At 30.1% G+C, this 17,281-nt stretch overlaps 1 protein-coding gene across 3 annotated transcripts in view; it reads right to left on the reverse strand.

Moving 5' to 3' along the window:
• LOC129001606 (cubilin-like) overlaps nt 1-16,028 on the reverse strand; it is an 85,625-nt gene extending 69,597 nt beyond the window's left edge. The window contains exon 1 of one of the 3 annotated variants that reach the window (XM_054428962.1): nt 15,940-16,028. The gene's annotated coding sequence lies outside the window, so the exon portion shown is untranslated. The remainder of the gene's footprint in view (nt 1-15,939) is intronic. The other 2 variants (XM_054428963.1, XM_054428964.1) reach the window with 2 other exon arrangements.
• Between the last annotated feature and the right edge of the window lie 1,253 nt (nt 16,029-17,281).

The raw sequence follows: 17,281 nt of genomic DNA on the forward strand, positions 1-17,281 counted from the left end.
TACGATTGAGTGTGGTATGCATTTTAGTAGGAAATATTCGTTTAAGAGGAAAATCTCAGCTAAGATTCAAAATTCAGTAGTTCAGGGTCAATTCCTTTATACGTGTAAACTTGTGTGGAGATTTAGTATATATACTTTTTAAACATAATGATAATTACAATATACAATATGGTAATTTTCAGCTTCCAGGTCTTTTCTAAAGCTATTAGTAGTGAATAAAGTGTTCATCGTAGCCGATTATGAGATTCTTATATTTCAAATAGTACAAACGTTCCAGCTAAAAAAACACCAAATATAGAGTTCTTCACCCTTACATATGAAGAAGTCCTATCGTTCTACCACTTCTGCTTACAAATACAACATTGTAACGAAGGACGAGAGTAGCAAAGATACAACAGACTCGTAGAGGATCTTGTAGCTGATGGTCCTTGTAACACTCACAATCTCGTTAGAAAATACACCTTGGGTTTCCCTTTAAAACTTCCCTGGTGCAGAAGTGTTGCCACGTTTTAAAAGTAAAATAACATCCATGCATTATTCAATAGGTTGCTTTCCAACTTTTGAATACATTTGATAAATTACAAGAGTTAAAAGTGCAATAAATTATCAGATACTTGGTAAATATATTCACGTGTAAATTCTAAATATAAATTATAAAGCTTATTTGTTTAGTTTTGAATGCAATTTAACATTTTTAGATAATGTTATACCACTGAAAACCTTCTTGGGTTTTGTTAGAAAAATCATTAAAAAGGAAGGTTCCGTACCATATTGAATGTACAGAAAATGAACACTTAGTAGGGAACAATAAATAATAAAAAATAAATAAATTATTTAATACATCAACATTTCAAATTTTTTTTATTTATGTCTTTGAGATTTGTTTAAGAGGCCGCTACCTTTTACCTTGCATTTGCCCATCCAAATAGGCCACATAGGATAAAAAGCTGTGTCAGATAGTAGGGACAGAATCCAATTCTTTGGTGCTACCGACTAAATCATCGACTAACCAAGTACCTCACCTAATTAATTGAATCCTAAGAAAGGATAAGAAATAGGAATCAAAAGAACCTACTTTAAAAGGACAGGCCAACAATTAGTGCATGTTTTTCTAATATAAAACGCTCTGTATGACAATAACAATGTTGCTTTTGAAGATTTGAGTACTTTTGTATTTTTAACAGATGAATTAATCCGTACAAATATTATCTTATAACAAAGTCTTATATCTATATGTGAAGGTTTTAATTATAGTTTACAGGTGCATGTTGACATTTGTAGCATTGAGTGGGAAACATGTATGGGTTTACTTCTAAATCTTATTTATAAAAAAAATTATATTGCTTTTAGAACAGTCAGCTAAATAAAACTTCATATTTAAAATTAAAATCATAGGGTTATACATTATGACCTACATTATTAACCTTCATTTTACCATATTAAAAACATCAAATGTTAAAATTCCAAAACATGATATTAGTTTTTTTTTTAATCGTCAACATAGACTACTACTGATTGATGATAATATTGATCCATAAACCTGATATCTACTGTATCTGTTCCATTTAGTATGACAACCATTCAATAGCAAATTCATGTGTAACATTCAAATCTAGGTGAAATATTTTGGAAGTCAAACCTCTGATTAAATTAATACAATATTCATTTGTAATAGGATTAAGTTAAAACGGGTTAACTATATTAAAATAAACATAGTATTTTGCTAAGGATATAAGTTGATTCGGGTACATCGCGTAAAACAATAACATCAAAAATGTACTCGGATAATCTGATTTAGGAAAGGAAATGAGTTTTGAAAATTGCATCAGTTTCTTCCATGCTTAATACACTCTTTTTCCTACACTGGCTCTCAAGCCGGATATAGAACAATGATTCGTAGTTATTCTGTTACATAAAACAATATCTGATGAATGATAGAAAAATGGGATTTTTTCTTTAAACTACACCCATATTTTACTAATAAATGTATTAAGCTCTAATAGTCCAGGCAAATTAGATCAAATATAGGGAGTACTCCCCAAAAAATCGTCTAAAGCTGGAAAGTGTTTTAATACCTTTTGGGGGTCCCAAATAAGAGTCCTGTGAGTTTGCGACGGATTCTGACGTCTGCTTAAGTTTTGGGAGTCGAAAAACTATGAAAATTTTGCACTTCTTTCAGTTTTTTGCTTATAACTCCTAAATAACGAATCCTACGGAAAATGTTGTTCAAAGGTCTCTTTTAGTGCATTAAATTCTGCGTCGATTGGTGTTAAATACGTCAAAATCGGCCGAGCCATTTAGCCGCTGTAGCTTTTTAAAGTTAGGTCATTTTCATCAACATGGCCAAAAAGTTGATTATTTGACCATTTTTCGGCTTACAACTCCTAATCGACGCTTGCTATACAAAAATGCACCTGTAGTTAGTTTGGAAAAGACAACATTCTGCGTAATATGTTTTTTTACCAATCAATAATGGTAATTGATTGCTACCTACTTTGTATGGTCGCCATTTCATTGAAAAAATATTAATATTAAATATTAATTTTAGTAACATTTTCCAACTTTAACTTTAATATTTTTTTTCAATGAAATGGCGACCATACAAAGTAGGTAGCAATCAATTACCAGTATTGATTGGTAAAAAAACATATTACGCAGAATGTTGTCTTTTCCAAACTAACTACAGGTGCATTTTTGTATAGCAAGCGTCGATTAGGAGTTGTAAGCCGAAAACTGGTCAAATAATCAACTTTTTGGCCATGTTGAAGAAAATGATCCAACTTTAAAAAGCTACAGCGGCTAAATGGCTCGGCCGATATTGACGTATTTAACACCAATTGACGCAAAATTTAATGCACTAAAAGAGACCTTTGAACAACATTTTCCGTAGGATTCGTTATTTAGGAGTTATAAGAAAAAAACTGAAATAAGTGCAAAATTTTCATAGTTTTTCGACTCCCAAAACTTAAGCAGACGTCAGAATCCGTCGCAAACTCACAGGACTCTTATTTGGGACCCCCAAAAGGTATTAAAACACTTTCCAGCTTTAGACGATTTTTTGGGGAGCATATGTCTAATTTGCCTGGGCTATAAGGCAATATTAAATATGTAATTTCACATGATTTATCTATCTATATATTATATTATCTATCTATTTATCATCTACCTATTTATCTATCTATACTATTATAAAGAACATGTGGTGTCTGTGTGTTTGTATGCGATAAACTCAAAAACTGCTGAACCTACTGGGCTCAAATTGCACACAAATGAAACTACAGCTCCGAGGATACATATATAACTATTCCCGCATCGATATTGACCTAGGGCTCTGCCCCGTGGGATATAAAAAATCTGAGGTGAGAGATTTGAAAGTAAATATTGATTGATGAGATCTATGGTAACAAAGAACCTACCAAGTTTAAAATCAAGCACAACAAACTGTCAAATGAATTTTGATTTCACAATTCCACACAGCTGGCTCGAAAAAACATATTAAATACTGCACAAATATTTTAACAGAAACTGTATGGATCATAAACATAAATAAATGATGCCACTCACCCGAATATTATTTAAAATTACTTAAATGGAACTGTCAAACCATATGTTAATGTCATTCGTATACAATTCTTTCAGTTACGTCATACGACTTTTATCTTCAAAGATATTAGTTTCTTATTTTCCTGGTAGGAGAACATATTAAATTAAGATTGACTCCATTACATTCAGTTGGCTCTACGCACTAATGACCTTCATATGTTTTTTGTTTATTTTTATAATGGATTTTCTGAACAGATGTAGCATATTAGTAGCATTAGTAGCATTAGTAGTGTAAAAAACTTATTCAAGAAGAAAATCTACTGAAATACAATAATGTCTTTATTGGAGCAATATAAACAGTGAATAAAGAGGAAAATTGCTAAAACAGAGCAGAGTTCATGGCTTTACGGATATGGAAATTCAATATCATATTTTATCACGATCTGATGCGATTGTATTTTTTATGCTGTTATTCCGAATGCTGTTGGAATTTTATCAGTTCCTTCCAAACTGTATACATCCTTTTGTTGATTAAAAACAAAATTAATATTTAGAAATCCTTTTTAGGACACGTATCACTAATGTGTTTAAAATTTATACATCTAAAAAATAATATTATTTTTTGTGAAATCGTCAAACACATTACATATTGATGAGGATATTTATTACTAAATCTTTTATCTATTTTTCTATGTAGTATCACAAACACTAATCAATAAATATCTGTTTGGTAATCAAATTAAGGTGAAGGATATTTTGTAAGACAAGCCCTACAATCTTGTTATCTTGTTATGTTGTTGTTGTTGTTGTTGTTGTTGTTTGTTGTTGTTTTATCTTGTTTTGATCAAATCAAGATAAAGTTAATTTGCACCAAGACTCTATCAAGTGGTTTATCTGAAGAAAATAAAAACTGTCCTTAGTTAAAGCTAGAAATGCTTTATTACAATTTGTTCTTATTTATTTACACTCTTTTCTTTATCATATTAGTATTCCTTACAAATGATTCATTTAAGTCGTACTTCACTTATGAGGTAGTAGGCCTATATGGTTGTTTTATAGTAAATTTCTTAATTAAATAAACCGATAATTTAAAAGTCTTCTTTCTAGGTATGGACTTGCTATGCAAATTTACCTCCATTGAGATTATGATTAAATTAACATAACTGATTAAGTGTTTGTAAAAAGCAAACTTTGATACACAGGAAAAAATTAACAGCTCTTTTAATATTTAAAATATTTTTGTCACGAATATAACAAAAAATAACAATTCACAACTACTCACATTCAGATTAATTTTTCCAACCTAGTGCAGCATTCTTCCGCAAAGTTTTAAACTGAAAAGTTTAAAGTGGTTTTACGTGTTCCCACCCTTGTGAACTTTCACTTAACCGAACAAATTGAATTTGGTTCATTGAATGTGTCGTAAGTGCTCTCAGAGGGGGTTTTGCAGGAATTTACATTCCGCTGTGAAAACAAACCAACCAATGGTGTTCATCTCATACTAATATATAAACTTATCCGCCATAAAAGATTACAACTTTCCTGGAATTTCGTATAAATGTTGTCACAAGGAATCCTGAATATTTTTTACATTGACATAATTTTACTCAACGGAAATGTTTAATGATAAAAATGCCCATGGAAATGTTTCTATAATGACCATCTTGTAGAGTTAAAAAAACCCACCATTTTGTATATTGAAGTGTTGTTGTTCAATGAAAGGTTACGGATAACGTTAAAACAGTGTGCAATTAAATTTACCATGTTATTCTTAACTGTTGCAGTTACAATGTTTATAAGTATATTATGTTGATAAAATTTGACAAATTTATTTATTTCAACCTATACTATTACTAATTGGTCAAAATAACACTTTTGAATCTCCCTGTAGCAGCAAGCCTATGTACTCGTTAAATCTTATGGCATTTAAATGGGGAATACATTTGTATTGTTTATGGAAATATAGTAGTAATTGTCCAATAAGACAAATTGAAATTTGATTAGTCTACAGGTTTGCTGCGGGCATTCTTAAGGATACCATTTTAACATAATATGGCATCCAAAAAAGCATTTATCTAATACATGGTACATGGTATTTGACTAATGATTTCAATTAAATAATTTATTTTATGTAATCTATTAACCAATTTTACGTATCCTAGTACATAACAAGAAGCCACTGGCATGATTGGGGCTAGATAATTTTCGTAAAACAAGCAAAGTCGGTTTGAAGCTAACACGCTTTGATTGCGGTTAATCGATTTTCAATCAGTGATGAAGATTCAACAACCACCGAGTAATCTGATTTCTATGATTACCGCGAGGGCGAATGGCGCATTTTGATTACATTGAATCGACGAAAATTGGAATCGTTTGACGATTCGATACCCACAGTGTAGCTTTTAATGGTGTATGCTGTATAAAGGTTGAGTCTGAATCGTAAAATGGTTCGAGGGTGTTTGAGTTGTATGTAGTAATTGTATTTTGTTTCAGTTTGGTAGGTGAAGTAACATCATATTCCTACAAAATTATTTATGAAATCATTTTTTGGGAGATACTTGCATAGTTGGACTAGCCAATATGTCTTGAAAATATTATTGGGTATACTTCCGTATCTGTTGTAAAAAAACAATCGAATGAAAAATTATTCGATATATCGATCGATATTTTCATTCGGTTGTTTTTGACAACAGATACGAAAATCTACCCATATTATTAAATTTTAGCTTGCTCCCATGATGGTAATTCCCATGATGGTTCTGTAGGGCGAGTCGGTGCCTCAATTGGTTGCGTCATGACTTTGGACCCAAGGCAGTGATGTCAAGGGTTCGGATCCTGGTCACTGTCAAAAACATTTTATCAGTACTGTTCACCTTCGTACTGCACTGGCTCACACCTTGCTTTGCTGGATACGTTCCACGTACGGGGCAGTTAGTCTATGTGGACGGGCAAATGTAAGGTTAAAAGAGGCCATCAATCTCTTATAAATAAATAAATAAAAATTAGTATTTTTACTAGGCATCTCTGAAGGTACGAATACATGTTCGTATGTAACATGAGATACATGTTAGGTATCTCTTTATAAGGTACGAATACATGTTCTAATCATCTTAACACATCACTAATAAAAAGTCCTCTTGTACTAATTAGTGTATACAAAGTTAGTGATACAGCCATACTGAAACACTAGTGCAATACAATTTACTGACAACTGTTACAAGAGAAGACAACATAATTTATCGTTTCCACGATAATTGCCTGCATTCAACTGAACGTAAATCAAGCTGTTACAACATAGTAGTTTATAACTTCAAGCTACTATTTGTCCTCTTGTCGAGTATAATTCTGATACACTTGATTTGCACTGCAGTTAGTATTAAAATAGATTCAATCAAAAGTCAAATTGCTGCTGTATCAGAAGCATGTATGTTTATATATACAGGGTGGCTGGTCATTAGTTTTACAACAACTTTTTGGTGCAAGTACAAAGTTTATTATGTGTGATGATGTATATAAGAGGTTCCAAGTCTAAAAATTACCTTCCGAACGAATGATTTAAGGTTTTTTTTAAATAACCATGTTTTTAAACACAATACAGCAATTTCTCAATTACCTGTAAATGCATTTGATTAAATAATGTCATTTTCTTACTAAACATTAAATTTTGAATAAGAATAATATAAAATTATGGAAGATCAACAGTAAAAACTCGATTGCAAACAGATCCAAATATTAAAATTAAGGTCTATGAAAATGGTTCGAAAAACATTGGTCAATTGCATAAACCCTGCATAGAAGAAGGTAGAAACATATGTTGAAAACTACGCTATTTTATAAGTTTTCTAACAATATGCTACACTTTTAAGCTTTAGATCTGCTTATGTTCGCTTAAGTGGTTTCAAGACTCCAAAACAGGATGTTTTTAACATTTTTAACATGGATAGTAGGCATGTATTCAGCAAAACTTGTATTTTTGTTTCAGTTTGGACAGTAAATACAGTGAAAAAGTTCCCTGTTTTCCAATATTTCTAGTAGTATGTAAGGCGGATCAATTATTATTAACTGAAACATATCTGGTTTTATATTATTTAGATCTTGAAGAAGTGGGTATAATGATTCATAACAAGTATTAACATTGTTTTGATTTTAAAATGTTTAACAATTAACGTACGGTATTTATCAACATTATCGGTTATGTAACAGTTTTAATTGGTATGTAAAAATACCTTTTAAACCTAGGTTAAAATAAATGTGATGTTTGCTTGTCTTTTAATCAAACACGGTTCTACGCTTTCTTCCATAAAGATATAATATTTATAAGGAGATTTATTACATGAAGTATAGAATTCAGTATAAAATAACGCTTAAGAGCTTTACGTAATGGTAAAACAGTGAACCAAACTAAAGTAAAGTAATCCGCTGTATATTTTACACGTTAAACAATTCATGGAATGCTTTGGTCAGAGATGTAAAATATTAAACATTAAATAATCGCACACTGTTGTAAAGCTCAAGTTATGAGTTGTGGCCATTAGTGTTTAATCCATTTTTCAAAATAATGATATATAACACTAAATCAGTTAATGTTTAACCCGTTCACCATTAATGCTATCGAAATCGTAAAATGTTTGTTTCCACACCAATTTTGCTCAATTATTTATAAAACAATATGCATTTTTGTTCAGGTACTAGAGATTTAAGAAATCCGTGTTTATCACATAATAAATTGTGTTAGGTAAATGCACATTATCAAAAATAGTTTGAAAGACAAGACTAAGTTCTTCAAGGTTCCCTACATACTCCCTCTTAATTTATAATATTTTCTAGTTTAATTTACAGATTACTCTATTTTGATTATTTGCAAGGATGCCCCTTTTAAAAACATAACTTATTGTTTATGATTTATTTAGTCCACGATCGTTGAATGAGCTCATTAAATTCAAAGTCATATTTTTTTATTGATAAATTACCAGTCGAGTTAAATGCATAATTTTACACCATCATAGTTAAGTCATTATTTAACATTTTTATTTCAGGAAGAGCTTGATTTTTCTTCATTTTGCCTAGTTTCTTATTTAATTAAAATCTTAAGGACTTTAGTGCTTTTGCCTTTTTATCCTCCCTTTTTAATGCTTAATGCTTTGATTGTTATTTTCAGAACTAATGTACCTCTAATATTAAAAACAAAAAGGTTGCAGTTAAAATTCAAAATTCATTTGATATTTTGTGCTAATTAAAAAAATATATATTCGGTCACTAAGTAATTGGGGAGCAAATATAATGTTTTCTAACTTAAAAACATTAAAAGTCAATCTCTCATATCAACTATTACCAAAAATATTATATTTAAATAACAACCACATGAAGAAAATCCTAACCTGCAATAAGAAAGAAAAATATGAAATTGGCTTATGGAACAGTATCTCAGTAAATATCAATAGCATAAACATCCCAGAAGATTACAATTGTCTCGTATTTTACGAGATCGCATTGCAATACGCGTTTCCCGCGTGAAATATGATTCCAGTTATTGTTTTGTATAATTTTCTACTCTTCGAAAATGTTAAACATTTTTCAGTGATGGTTATATTCTACGTTAAAACACTTGTTTGCTATTATGTTAATAGTGTCTAAAAGTAACGGTATTTATTTAAATTACATTTTACGTTTTGAAACAATACCATACGGATTTTGAATCAATATTTTAATTGAAACATATGCATTGTATTGGTAATCAATGTGTTAAAAAAAATGTATAACTGAATCATAATAATCATACTGTAACATTTTGTCAGCTGTTTATATGTCTCTTTCTTCATAAGGACTATTTATGGTAACCATATGACTTTGTCAGCAATGGGTGATATTTATATAAAAGATGTTTTGTCTAGAAACTATTTAATATTTTTGTTAAAATTATTTGCATTGTTGAACGGTAAATGGTTCTTTGCGATTTATGATTTATTAATTAATAATAAAACTGATAGATTAATCAGTGCATGGAAAAAACCCCAACTAGTTTTACCATTAGTCTTTTAAATAATTGTTATCAACAAAATTTGTAATTTGACAACATATTATTGATTAGTAAAAAATGTTCAGACTTTTGAACTATTTACAAAATATATACGTCAATTTGTTAATATTGTTTACATTGATAAAACAGCGCGTCTTCAGGAGTTAAGAACATTTATCAATGTCCGAGTCATATGGTTCGATGCACCCTTTCCATCCACTAATGTTTCCTCCGCTTTTCGTTTTTACTATGTATCTGTAATTTACCAGGAAAATTATAAATATATAAATATACAGGGTGCCCCGAAACTCTCTACCAATATTTTAGAGCATTGTTCCTGGAAAAGAAACATATCTTAATATAACATTTAAATTGTCCCAAATTCCTTAGTTACTCACCCATCTGCTATTTTTTTATTCACTTATTATTTTTTTTTCTAAAAAGTGGTTGGACATACGAAATTGAAAATTTGCACAAACATGTATTAATTAACTAGAAATAGCTATAAAAATATAAAAATTTTCCAATTAAAAAACCTGATGGCCAATTACGATTTGTGATTTTTTGACAATTGTAATCATGATTTTTTTGAAGCAGAGATAAAAAAACTACTATTTTTTTGTACGCTGTTCAGACCATATCAGAACATTGCAGCTGGCCAAACGAAGGCAACGGTATTTATGTATTATTTTATTGAAACTTAACAGCTCAGTAAGTAACAAATAAATATTACCAGGTCATCAATATTTATAAGTAAACAATATTTTTTAATACTGTATATTCAAAAAAGTTTTACCAAAAAGGTTAACATGATGTCGTTTCAATAATGATGATTTTATTTGTAAAGTCATAATGTTTAATAGTTTTAGGTTAAATTTAATCAATCTTTTAAATTGAAAATACACATTAGTGTTATTATAGTGATAAAAATATCTTTTTTAGGTCACCGTTTTAAATTAGGATACTTCGCAAATAAAATACACCATTGAAGACGCATATTTGTTTCGCACCAAATATATTTTCAAACAAATGTAAATTGTGATTATTTCTCCCTTTTCTAACCCTATTTCTATTTATAATTCCCTCAAATTTTTTCTCATCACTATGGGAGATTAAAGCTTTTTCCTTGGTTCAACTAGAAGATATATTTTGTATCGCTAAAACATTCTTCTTATCATCATATAACGATATATTTAAAAAACCCTCCAAATATATATCGTAAACTAACTATTGTAGTTGTTAAATCATTATAAAGGTAAACAGTTTACCCAGCAAGCGGAAAGCATGCAACTGGTTAGAATATAAATGGTGGTTAAAAGCTGTTTAGTTTAATATTGTTCCTCCTAAACGTTGCTTGCTTAATTCTGCTCTCTATTGAATGTGTCTTTAGTAAATAGGTTTATTTGTTATTTCGTATATTTGTAGTGGCTCAGGAATGTATTATATATTTAATGAAATTTATAAGAAAATACAATTGCTACTCAGAATTGTTAACTCATTTTCGTTAAGTGGTAAAATAAAAAAAACTTATTTGCTAATATTATTTTACACCTTGGATTACTTTGTACGATTTGTTCATTTTGAGATCAGTAATTAAATACCTTGCAGTAGTCATAAATTATTATATTTTCTTGCTCATCAGTTTATGTTCAAATAATTAAGTGGAATTAGTTATTTGTGCAACTAGCGAGAAAAGTGAGCAATTGACTCACTCGAGAGAAATCCTTACTCACGAGCCGTAGGCGAGTGAGGAATGGTTTCTCGAGTGAGGCAATTGTACTTTGAACTCGAGTTGCACATTATACTTTTCCTACAGTTACCATAAAACAAATAAATTTGTGAAGAAACATAACCTATTTTTACACAGAAATGAACTTTTAATATAACATTTAATGTGAAGTGACAAATACAACAGTACAACAGCTGACCAGCTGATTTACAGCCAGTGCTGCCAACGTATTTCGCGCGCATACGACGTTGCCTGCATGTTACGCGCTCACTATTTCGTGCCTTTACGTTGCAAATCTGGAGTGAGACAAAGTAATTAGAGTGAGACAATGTTAACATTGTCTCACTGATGAGCGAATTGGCCACTTTGCTTTCTCAAATCAGTGAGAGAACATGTACATTGTTAGGTAACTGTAGGAAAAATACTATTTAACTTTGTACATTTATTATACATTGTTTAATCATACTTTGTGTTTAAAAACTAACGTTCAGAAGCTCAACTTCATAGATATTTTTTGACCATTGAAATACATTGAGCTACGTAACGGAAAAATATAGAGAATATGCCTGGGCATCATTGTCTTTAAATTATTAAAGTTGTGTTAACCATGTTAAAATTGATTAAAAAATTTGGTTAATAACCTTTCAAAATTTTTAAGTGGAATACAATTTAAATATATATTAAAACTAAAACATAATCATGCCCCTTAATTTAAGATTAACAATTCTAGTCATGGACGTCATTTTCAGTACACTATCAAATCAGCACAAAAAGGTCAACGTTGGATACTTGGGATGCTTGAGTATACAACAAAATCACAACTTGTTACTTTATCAAATAAAAACATCCAAGCAACAGTATAGTAACAATGCCATCAGGGATGATAGAGACAAATAATAAACAATAATAATAATAGAAAAAGGAAGAATTCTACTGTACATTTCAACCAAATTTACGAATTCTCTTGTGAAATTATCCTATACAATTTATTATAAATAATCATAAAATATTTTTTTAAATAATGTGTTCGTCTATGAAACATTGTAAACAATATTCCTTTTCCAGACCTAATTGATATATTTTTTAACTTGACGGAGAAGAATCTGCTCACATTTCATACTTCATTGCATCAGATAACACTTACGTATGACAACACTCAACGCAAATAGGTAAATAGGATGTAACAATTGAGCTTGTTGTCAAGGGGGGTTCGCTATCACGGTTAAAGTGATTGTATGGGAAATCTCACTGAAAATACGTATATGTGTAAACAGATATACAGTTTCAGTAAACTACACGTGTACAAAATGTAACTTAAAACGCAATTAATGTTATAAAAAAATTTAGGTAAATATTAAAAGGAAAAACTTATAAATAGAAAGTCCTATTTTATTACCTAATATCATATACCCATATATAAATCCCTAATTACCCATGAACCTTTGAAAAAACTACACGTCATTCCCCTATAAACCATATACTTGAAACTATCCATTATTTCATAAATTGCCCTTTAAGGTCGTAATTCCTTTATAAAGGAAACTTTCCATATACCTAATGTTAAAAATAGCCTCAGCTGTATTTTGTATGCTATTATTTCAATTTATTACCTTATTAAAACCAGGTGTGATTATTTGTTTTTATTAATGTGATCTGTTTTGTTTATTTCAGCAACATTACCAATCAATATTTTTGATAATGCTTATGAAGTCAAACGGGGTGAAGCCCGTGGGTAACAGATTGTTTGATTATAATAGTTTATATCATATATTTATTTTAGGGAATTTCCCATACAGGGAATAACCTATTACCGTAGGTATAAACCATAGGACCCGGGACCGATTTCCTTTTCTTATTCCAATAACAATTAGGTACACACGTTTAAACCGACTCAGATGGGAACTAGTTCAAAAACCAGCACGATCGGGAACGGGGTTTTATTGGTAAAAGGTGGAGTTTCCTATTAATGACTCTCTTAAGGGGATTTTTGTGCAATTCCTATAGAGTGATCCGTTTTGTACTAGTCCTCATGAAACTATCATATTGGTTCAGTGATTGTTGCTATCACATTGTAGTATACGAAATAGCAAGCTTACGACAAGCATTGACCTACTCTCATAGGAGCGCACAACAAAAAAATTACAATTTGGTTATTTTGTATTAAATTTTTAATATTCAGGTGTCAATGCACTTGTATATGAATTGCCAAAAAAATACTCTTTTATTTAATAATATTCACAAATTATAGTCTTCCTTGTTCAAATAATTAAAATGTCAGCCTTTTTGAATGTTTACATGGAATATATTGATATTTCCTCCATGAGTTAGTAACTTTTGCACTGGGTTAGTCATGCAAAATTCTAAGTTCTACGTATGATGTTTATTGTGAAAAAGAAATGTTTAAAAAATACAAAATGGTGGCTAATTGATAACATTTGACTGCAGACGATTTAAATGTGATCTTTAAACGTGTTAGAAGCCAGGAATAATTAATACCTTAAAAGGTTGGTAGAGAGCTACGAAACTCTCTGTTGATGAAATGCTTAACGAGATAGCACGGACACCTGTATAGTATGATTTGTAATTTAGATAATTAACTAAACTAGTTAAAAGATAAAAGTTTTATTTAGAATTTTTTGTTTACCATAATCTTACAAATGCGCAGCGTAGATATCTTTACCATCCAAAACACCAAATGCAAATTTTGTTCCGCACTTATTTTCAGTTTTCAATATAAAAATTAATTGCTCAATGGTATAGTAGAATTGAATATTAAATCAGTGTAATAAAAAAACTATTTTACTACAGTGGGGTGATTTTTTTGTGAACTGCAGTTTTTCTATAAAAACCTTATGTTTTCGTTAAAAGCTGCTTATGAGAATGCGATTATTTCATATTGTACTATTCAGTTGAAAATAAACCATGTTTCAATAGTTTTGACATGTTAAAAATAATAACTAGTCAAATTCTCTTAGAAAGCTTACTCAAACATATGTACAGTATTACATAATCACGTATATTACGTTTTAATATTTTCAGAAGCTATAACTTTTCACGAGCCTTTATGGTAAATTTAACATCTTACACGTAGCATTAAAAAAATAAACCTTAATATTATTGACAGTAATAGTGTAGTTGTGTTTGTAAAACATTTTACCTCAATGACATGTAGATTAAAAAGGTTAAACGCATTAAAATGTGAATGTTTAATATTAGAATGTACAGGCGTTTTTTTTTCTGAAGAAATTATTCAGTACTTTTCAAAAACCAGAATAAAAAATGTTCATTTTTACAAATCGTGAAATCTTTATTGACATGGTTAAAACCTTGATTCTTTAAATTTTACTATAATAATAATTATAACTTCAATAAGTTCCTAGTCTAACAAAAGGTTTAAATTCTAAAGTAACAAGAAGGATTAAACCAACCCCTTTTATCAACGATTGACATAGTCTCTGACTCGGAAGTAAGCAAAAATCATTACGAAACGATTTTGAAGTTCTATCTTTACCCAGTTGATGGTCCAAAAGTATTTGTTCTTACACTATAACTAAAATTAGGTTATATAAACCTTTCAGAATTGTACCCTGGAAAAAATAGTAGAAGAGAGGATGAAAAATGTCCATTCAATGATTTATTTAGCTATGCTGGGGCGCTAAAAGCACATTGTGGGTAGCGCGGTCAAGTGAAAAGTCCTACATCACTTTAACATTCCAAAGAGAGATTATGAACGAAGCAGGCTATCAAATGACATTTTTTAAGCCTCGAATTCATAAATAAACACTTCAAGGTTTTTTTTTTTATTTTGTGCCTAAATATCTTGTGTATGTATTTTATGTTATTAACTACTAAACATGTTTTCCTATGCCAATAGTCGATAATAAAGGATTATTTAATCGTACAAGATTATTTAATCTTAAAATATTATGAGAGTATTGAAAAAGCGTTAAGGACATCATATTACGACGTTATATTACGTAACTCTTAATATTAATATTTTTCAGACCTTTGTTACTTATGTAATTACCTAGAATGTAAAATAAAATACATTACTTTATTGATTTGATTTTTAGAGCAAGGAAATTAAATTTATTTACATTTGTTATTGTATTCTTAATTTGAGAGAGTCAATTTAAATAGTTTAGTAATGATATTGAGCTATAGTGCACTATTCAAGGAACATTGTCATTTTTTATTGGATCTAAGCTTAATCAAGGCCTTAAGATTTCCAAGAAATGTTTAATTATGTAAACGGAATCCCAATATTTTTACACTTTCGGTTGGTTATATTTGGTAAGGTAAGCAAATATTAAACATGAAAAAATATTTTCAACAGTCAAGTTATATATTTAAATTGTTAAATAAATAAAAGTAAAGATGTGTTCAATACGCATTTACAGATTAGTGGTATTTAAAAAAATATATTATGATAACAATATTTAATTACTATAAACGCTATGTTTGACATGCCAAACATAGCTGTAGGAAATTAATTCATGACAGTATCTTTGTCGCGAATCCTTAAGGTCCCATTGAAAACAAAGCAAACATATATCAATGTTTTTCTCTTAAAAGTGTCACCTATTTTTGTCTATCATTCTTACACATCATATACATATTGGGTTATTATTTTTATACTCTTAATACTCACAATGAGCTATACAAGTATACAATCCTTGAGAGCGCTACATTAGGTATTCCGCACGACCCCACAAACTCCCACCACGAAAGCACAACACAGACTGATCGTTTGATCCTCTCCCCCCAACTGGCAGCCCTGTCTGTCTACGCGCATTCGCAACATTGTTACCAACTCAAATTTCCACAGAATAAAATTCCCATGGGAAACCCTTTCCTTTAAAAAGTTTCAAGTATACTTAAACGCTTAAATTATTTTGTTGTAACTTAATGTAGATGAGTTGTTGGCCCATACTACGTACTGGAATCGAATAGTCAATTCAAACTCCTCAGAACAGCTAGCTTACACGCCAAAAGGCAAATTTTGGCAGTTTTAATAAGGAAAATCTTCTTGTAAAAAAATGTCACCTGACCACATATTTCTTTAATCCGATTATAGCCCCAAACGATGCACTTTTAATCCTAAAGTTTTACAATAAAATATCAACTGCGTTGATTTGGAAATCCTCGAAGTAAGATTGGCGGCCGATTCAAACATACTGGTTTTGAGTACAGTAGCTACATAACACCTTTCTTTGCATACTATCACTACCGTACCTAATTTTCTCTCCGTGACCACTGAAACCTCAAGGGGACTCTGGCCTCCTATTATCTTCTATCCCTGCCTCGTCACTATTGGTCTTTTCACATAATTCTTGGTCTTCCGAAGCTACCTTGTGATACTCATTGAAATATACTTTTGAAAGTTGGTGTAACTTCTCTGCAACAAGTAAAGCCTGCCCATCCGAGCCTTTTTCCTTTGGAAAGCATCCCTATATCTGGGTGTGTAGACATTTTTCTTAGCTCTCTGTTCTTGCGTATAAAAAATTGAAGATTTTATAAATACATAAAAAAGTACACATTTTTTAAATTGTATTTAGAGTTTAAAGTTTTCCATTGAACTACACCATGTTCGTAAAGATTAAATAAATATACTGAAATATCACGATTTTTAGTTGTAAAATGAGAAAGAACTAGTGCAATATGTTCATTTACCCTTATTCTACTTAATTTTACTCATATAAATCATAATAACTCAGTAATTCTTTATTTGGTCTTTTTGGACTTGGTGTCATTGTAAGGAGACTTTTAAATGCTGAATAAAAGTGTTTTAGACATTCTTCTTGAGAAATGATAGTTATCATCAGTTGATAACTTAAAATACAAACATTTTAATTTGCCATTCTTTTGACATTTTGAATTGAATAAACTAACTTTCGTCCCAACAAAGTTATTTCCTACCTTAACGTGTATACCGAGTTTCTTTGAGATTGGTTTGAACAATCCAAGGAAAATAATATTTATGAAACATTTAC

This window comes from Macrosteles quadrilineatus, unplaced genomic scaffold, assembly GCF_028750875.1.
Source record: "Macrosteles quadrilineatus isolate MER2022 unplaced genomic scaffold, UCM_ALF_1.0 Scaffold_8__2_contigs__length_117827958, whole genome shotgun sequence".
Classification (NCBI taxonomy): Eukaryota; Metazoa; Arthropoda; class Insecta; order Hemiptera; family Cicadellidae; genus Macrosteles; species Macrosteles quadrilineatus.